This window comes from Schistocerca americana, chromosome 3 (assembly GCF_021461395.2).
Source record: "Schistocerca americana isolate TAMUIC-IGC-003095 chromosome 3, iqSchAmer2.1, whole genome shotgun sequence".
Taxonomy (NCBI): Eukaryota; Metazoa; Arthropoda; class Insecta; order Orthoptera; family Acrididae; genus Schistocerca; species Schistocerca americana.
This window is the reverse complement of record NC_060121.1, coordinates 591202918-591210417: the sequence shown is the minus strand read 5'-3', so window position 1 is coordinate 591210417 and position 7500 is coordinate 591202918.

The window sequence follows — 7500 nt, the reverse complement described above, 5'->3', positions numbered from 1 at the left end:
CTGGAATCCTCTAGCAGGGAGATAGGGTTTGGAACGCGAAGAGCACCGCAGTTGCGGCGGTGTCCCGATCTTCCCCTCGGACCTTGAAAATCCGGGAGAGGGCCACGTGGAGGTGTCGCGCCGGTTCGTACCCATATCCGCAGCAGGTCTCCAAGGTGAAGAGCCTCTAGTCGATAGAATAATGTAGGTAAGGGAAGTCGGCAAATTGGATCCGTAACTTCGGGATAAGGATTGGCTCTGAGGATCGGGGCGTGTCGGGCTTGGTCGGGAAGTGGGTCAGCGCTAACGTGCCGGGCCTGGGCGAGGTGAGTGCCGTAGGGGTGCCGGTAAGTGCGGGCGTTTAGCGCGGGCGTGGTCTGCTCTCGCCGTTGGTTGGCCTCGTGCTGGCCGGCGGTGCAGGATGCGCGCGCCTGCGCGGCGTTCGCGCCCCGGTGCTTCAACCTGCGTGCAGGATCCGAGCTCGGTCCCGTGCCTTGGCCTCCCACGGATCTTCCTTGCTGCGAGGCCGCGTCCGCCTTAGCGTGCTCCTCCGGGGGCGCGCGGGTGCGCGGATTCTCTTCGGCCGCCATTCAACGATCAACTCAGAACTGGCACGGACTGGGGGAATCCGACTGTCTAATTAAAACAAAGCATTGCGATGGCCCTAGCGGGTGTTGACGCAATGTGATTTCTGCCCAGTGCTCTGAATGTCAACGTGAAGAAATTCAAGCAAGCGCGGGTAAACGGCGGGAGTAACTATGACTCTCTTAAGGGGCTTGGGGGGGTTACCAGCCCCCCCTCGCATTATCCCTTTATAGTTGGGGGCAGCCGACAAGAAACAAGAGATGGTGGCCCTTCCGCTGAAGGTGCCACCCCAGCTACCCCAGCACCTATCCGGCCAACCGGCCGTAACGAAAATGCGATAGTTTGTGTAGCTCCCTTTGCTTGCAGTGAGTGCCACCGCACTTTTACCACGAAGAACGGTCTCGGGGTCCATCGCCGCCGCCAACACCCTGCGGCCGCCAACGCTGAGATCGTGACGGAGAGGCATCGCGCGAGGTGGACGGAAGAAGAAGTCCTGTCGCTCGCCAATTCAGAGGCCGAACTGTTCCTCGAGAGGGACGCCCGGTTCTTCTTTGTAAATCAAGAACTTACCAGGATGTTCCCCGACCGAACGCTTGAGGCAATCAAGTGCCGACGGCGGCAAGCTGCCCACAAGCAGCTTGTCCGCCAATTCATGGAGGCACTTGAGATCGGTCGGGCTGAAGAGCCGGCGTCCCGCCGTGGAGCAGCGAGCTCGCTGCCTGACGCGGGCGAGGCCGCTGCGCCGCCCGTCGACGCAGCCGAGGACTTCGCGGCCGACACCACCGGGCCGCCGCCGGAGGGGCCGACTGACGCCGCCATCTGGGAGCATCTGGCGGGGCTACCTGCTTCCGCCCAGCGTTTCTCTGCCCTGGATCGAGTCATTGATCTGGGGCGGGGCACGCCGCCCGATGTCATCCTGGGCATGCTCCCGGATGCCCTTGCGTCGGTCGGGTCCAGGGGGGAGAGGTCGATCACCAGGACACAGCGGCCGCGCCAACCATCCAAGCGGCCGCCTGCCGCCCCGCCGCTGCAGAAGCGCAAGCGGCGCCGCTGGGAATACGCGCGGACACAGGACGCCTTCCGTAGGTCGCGTGCGCGTTGCGTGCGCGGCTTGCTGGACGGCACCCTGCTGCAGCCGCCACCCGACATCCCCGGTCTGCTGGACTTCTGGGCGGACCTCTTCACGAAGAAGCCGATCTCCACCGCCGGCTTCATCCGTGACCGCCTTCTCCCGCACTCGGAGCCTGTCGCTCCTGAGTGCCTATGGGGGCCGGTCACACGTGAGGAGGTCGCTGCTGCCTTGCCGCCCAGGGGATCGGCAGCCGGGCCGGACGGCCTGACTCCAGCGGAGCTGCGGCGCCTGCCGCATGAAGTCCTGGTGAAACTCTTGAACCTCTTCCTCCTGGCCCGCGCCCTCCCCGAGCGTCTGCTTCGCGCCCGGACGTCACTTCTCCCCAAAACGGCTGCACCAACATCCCCCGCTGACTTTCGCCCCATTACGGTCTGCTCGGTGTTGGCGCGGACCTTTCACAAGGTTCTCGCGTCACGCCTGATGCGTGCATGTGCTGTGGACGAACGTCAGCGGGCATTCATCCCCCGGGATGGGATGTTGGAAAACACCTTCATCTTGGACACTGCTCTCACCGACGCAGTCCGCTCCTGTCGCTCTGTTTTTGTGGCATCGATCGACGTCTCTAAAGCGTTCGATTCGGTGGACCATGCCGCCCTCCGCCCCGTGCTGAGGGCTCATGGCCTGCCGGATTGCTTTATTGAGTACGTCGAAAGGTGTTACGAGGGTAGCACGACGGTGATAGCGGGCGGCGCCGACGTGGGCGTGCCCCTGCAGCCGGCTAGGGGTGTGCGTCAGGGTGACCCCCTCTCCCCCCTCCTTTTCAATTTTGCGGTGGACTATGTTTTGAGTCAACTTCCCTCCCACATCGGAGCTCGGATCCTTGGTCGCAGAGTTAACGCTGCGGCCTTCGCAGATGACGTCCTGCTCTTTGCATCGACCGCGAGGGGATTGCAGTCCCTCATCGACGCAGCCGTCGCAGCCCTCGCCCATCTGGGGCTGCAGATCAACGCCCGGAAGTGTTTCACCCTCGCCTTAGTCGCGTCTGGGCGCGACAAGAAGGTGAAGGTCGACGCCGACGTTACCTTCAAAGCGGGCAACGCCACCGTGCCCGCCCTACGTGTGGGTGAAACCTTCCGGTACCTGGGACTGCAATTCTCCACCGCTGGTCGCTGCGTTTTCAACCCACGACGCCACCTGGTGGAGCAGCTGGACGTCATCTCCCGAGCTCCGCTCAAGCCGCAACAGCGCCTCCACGCCCTCACCACCGTACTTCTGCCTGGCCTGTACCATGGGCTGGCCCTCAGCCGCACCCGAGTGGGTGCGTTGAAAGCGGCAGATGTGACCATCCGTGCCGCCGTCAGGAGATGGTTCCGCCTTCCGGCGGACACTCCCCTGGGCTACTTCCACGCTCCTGTAGCCCAGGGAGGCCTCGGCATCCCATCATGCCGATGGATGGGGCCAACACTTCGCCGGTCCCGTCTCCTGGCGCTGAAGAGGATTGGGCCAGCCGCCGACGGTGCAGGCCGGGACGAGGTGCAGCGTGAGATTGAGGCGCTGGAGCGGCATCTTATGTGGGAGGGCCACCTCCTCAAATCGTCGACGCAGGTTGGAGAGATGTGGGCCGCGCGCCTGCACGTTGCCTTTGACGGTGCGGCGCTGTCATCTTCCGCCGCCGTCAAGGGGCAACACCAGTGGGTCGCTGACACCAGTCGCCTGCTATCTGGGCGTAACTTCATCGACGCTCTCCGCGCCCGCATCAACGCCTTCCCCACGAAGGCACGGCGCAGTCGCGGGCGGGAGGCGGACACCAGATGCCGCGCGGGCTGCCAGGCCGTAGAGACCGCCAACCACGTGTTACAGGCTTGCTTCAGGACGCACGGGTCCCGGGTTAAGCGGCATGATGCGATCGTGCGCTATGTCGCCCGTGGACTCGCGCAGAGGGGCTTCAACGTCTCTGTGGAGCCCCACCTCCGCACACCTGAGGGAATCCGCAAGCCTGACGTGGTGGCGGTTAAAGACGGCATCGCCCGCGTCATCGACGCCCAGGTAGTCGGAGACCATCTCCGGCTCGACTGGTGTCACTCCGAGAAAGCGGCCTACTACAACACGCCGTCCATCAGGCGTGCCATCTCCAACCTGCACCGTGACGTGGAGGAGGTTACAGTGTCCACCGCGACATTGAATTGGAGGGGTGTATGGTCCCCAGCGTCGGCCGGAGATCTCTCCGCACTTGGATTCAGACCCCGAGAACTGGCGGTGCTTAGCACGAGAGTACTGCAAAGCTGCTGCACGAGCTATCGCATTTTCGAATATATGACGGCGCACAGTCCGATGGAGCGAGCCGGCGTCGGATAGGATGCTGGCTATTTTCTTCGCCTTGACTCCTGGGGCCTATCCACAGGAGGAATAAACCGTCTTTGTTCTTCCTTCTTTATGTCTTTAATTTGTGTTTTTGTTGTTCTTCCGCACTAATATATATGTATATGTGTATGTTAGTTCTATACTTTTATCTTGTGGTACCGCCCTGTAAGTCCCCACCTCGGTGGCGGACATGGCGTCAAACACCTGCCACGCATTATATATGTATATGTATATATTTTTGTGTTATTCAAGTAATTGAATAAAGACGGCTGTTGAGTAGCCAAATGCCTCGTCATCTAATTAGTGACGCGCATGAATGGATTAACGAGATTCCCGCTGTCCCTATCTACTAGCTCCAGCTGTCTCATACTGTGAGCCCTCAAGCTGTGCGGGCTCTCGGTTGGTAAAAGGCAGTGTGGGGAAGGATGCGTCTCAAACAGCCTCTCCTTCTCAAGTGCCCTTACCTGCCTTCTTGAGGTGGAGCTGTTAAGCCTTCGGGCAACTGAAGGGTAGGGGCGCGACAGTGTGCTGAACAACTTGTACACTGGTTCTGATAGCTGCATTTGCTGTGGTGGGATCCTGCCCCAAGTCGGCGAAGGCCACTCGCCTTGTCTTGGACCCCAAGGCATGCTCCGCCAAGCCGGGGCGTGGTGACATGTCCCCGGTCAGGTTAGATGGGTCCAGACCTCCGAACGTCTGGGGGACCGGCCCGGCACCTGAGTAGGACCGGGTCTTTGGCCTTTGGTGGGAACCTGGCCTAGTAGGGGGCGAAGGACGGAGAGTGAATCCGCTCTCCCGGAATGTGGGTGGCATTCGCCGATAAGGGAGCGGGTGAAAACTGTGGTGGTGTGGCTGTTGAAGAGGACTAGTACGCTGTACCCACGGCGTGCTAAACCTGGCAGCTCAGTTACTAATAGCTCTTGGTCAAGGGGCGGGACCGGTGAGCGAGCTGCATATAGCCTCCCCCCATGCCAGAGAGGCCGGTCCGGGGCAAGAGACGGGCCTCCATTTTTACACTCTCTAATTATCAAAATGGCAGAAAATCAGGAGAGTGTTAATACGTTAGATACTAGCGAAGTTTCGAGCCTCGAGAATGTGTCTGTCGCTGAGCGACATGCGAAATTTTTGAAATTGCTGGATACTAGCATTAAAAATGGTAAGATAAGCAATTATGCTATTAACCATATTAGGGACTTTGTAGCCAACTGGGCAATCGCCCACTCTCAGTTAGAGGGTAGGGTAACGGAATTAGAGAAAGAAAATGAAAGACTTAGAGGTCAACCGGCCCGGTCTTATGCTGCGGTTGCTAGAGCCCCAGTTGCCAAGGCACCGACAGCGAAACAAACCATACAGGACAACATTAAGAAAGTTGCTCCCACAGTCTTCATTAAACCTAAACCTGGTGATGACATTAAGGCTGTTAAGTCAGTATTCGAGAAGTGCATAGATCCTAAGAAAGACAAGATAAAGATAAATAATGTACGCACTGCAAAGAATGTGCTGATAGTAGAAGCAGCATCACAAGAGGACTGCCAAAAGATCTTGAACAACGAACAACTAAACAATAAAGCGAAGTGTGAACCTCCTCGCAAGCGTCGACCTTTGATGTGTCTGTATGATGTACCTACGTACATGACAACAGACAATCTAGTAGACGCAATATATACCCAAAATTTTGATATGAACATGACAAGAGGAGAATTCGATGAACAGTTTAAATTACGCTTTAAAGTAGGACCACGTGAGAAACTGACAGTACACCACGTGGTAGAAGTCTCGCCAGGTTTATGGAAATTACTAACGAGAGTGGGTCGGTTGTATGTTGGCTACTCTGCGTTGAATATAAAAGATTACCTGGCAGTGCCGAGATGCACTAAATGCCAGGACATTAATCATACAAACAAGTACTGTACGCAACCTGATATCATATGCGGCCATTGTGGCCTCTCTGGACATATTAAGAATGGCTGTCCTAATAAGGACAAGGCGGCAGTATGTGTACCATGCAGACGACGAGGCCGTAAGTGTGGTGGACCTAAAGATTGTCCAACCCACCGAATGTTCTTAGACAGACTTGTCCAAAGAACAGATTACGGCGATATTTAAAGTGGTACAAGTCAATGCCATGCGCAGCCAGATGGTTGCACATGAGCTACGGAAGGTAGCGGAACAAGAAGGAATTGATATTCTTCTGATACAAGAACCGAACTCCTGTGCGGGTCGAGTCCCTGGTTTTCCGGCAACAGCACAGGTGGTATCCTCAGGTGGGAACCCCATGAGTGCAATTATAGTATTGAATAAAACTATTAAAACTACGATATTAAATCAGTTCTGTACTGAGCATATTATAGTTGTACAACTAAATCTGCTGTCTTACAGTATGTACGTTGTAAACGTCTACTGCCAATTCAGACATGACATCAAGATTTATCTTGATCAGCTGAATTGGATACTAAGAGTTTTAGCCGGGCAGGCTATAATTGTAGCTCTTGATGCTAATGCTAAGTCCCCACTCTGGCACAGCGATGTGCAGGACGGTAGGGGTGCGGAGCTTGTTGATTTGATAATGGAAACGCACATGTATGTGCTAAACTTGCCTGGGTACCCCCCGACCTACTCGGGGAGGGCGGGTGCAACATCAAATATTGATGTCACACTAGCAAGCGAGAGGGCAGCACCCCACGTCCATAACTGGCAAGTAAGAGAACATCTAACTGTCAGTGATCATAACTGTATAACATTTGATATAGCGCCGACCATCGCGGATGTGCCAGGCGAGTGGGTGGAACGCTTCAATTATGCTCGGACAGACTGGGACCGACTCGTGCAGGTGTTCAGTCCTCCCGAGTTCGGAGAGGACATAGGTAATATTGATGAAGCTGTGGAGGAGCTGGTAAGCTCCGTGCAAACGGCTATCACACTGGCTGTACCTCGAATAGCGAGATACATCTGCAGGGAGTCCACCCCATGGACCCCTGAACTGACTGTGCTCAAACGATCGGTCAGAAGGGCGCGAAGCAACTACCAAAGGAGCTTTGCCCATGACGAACGACAATACCACCTGCGTATTTATCGTCGTCTGAAGCAGAGATACAAGGATCAGTTGGACATTACAAGGCGCCAATCCTGGGAAAGATTTGTGAACGATCAGCTGGGAACAGACCCTTGGGGAGTTCCTTACAAAATCGTTCGAGAAAAAATAAGATCGCCCATGATGCTGTCTACGCTACGTGCTGGGGATGGAGACACGACCAAGAATTGGGAAGAAACAGCAAGGTTGCTGTTGGATACATTATTGCCTGATGACATTGAGGACCAAGACTCGCACGAGCAGCGGGACATACGTCAGGCGCTGTCGATTCCGTATCTTAACGATACAAACGTGTGCCCTTTCTCAGCAGAGGAGGTAGAAGCAACCATCTACACCTTTGCAAGGAAGAAGGCGCCTGGTCCTGACGGGATCCCTGTGGAGATCTTACAGGGACTCGCACACTTGGTCGCCC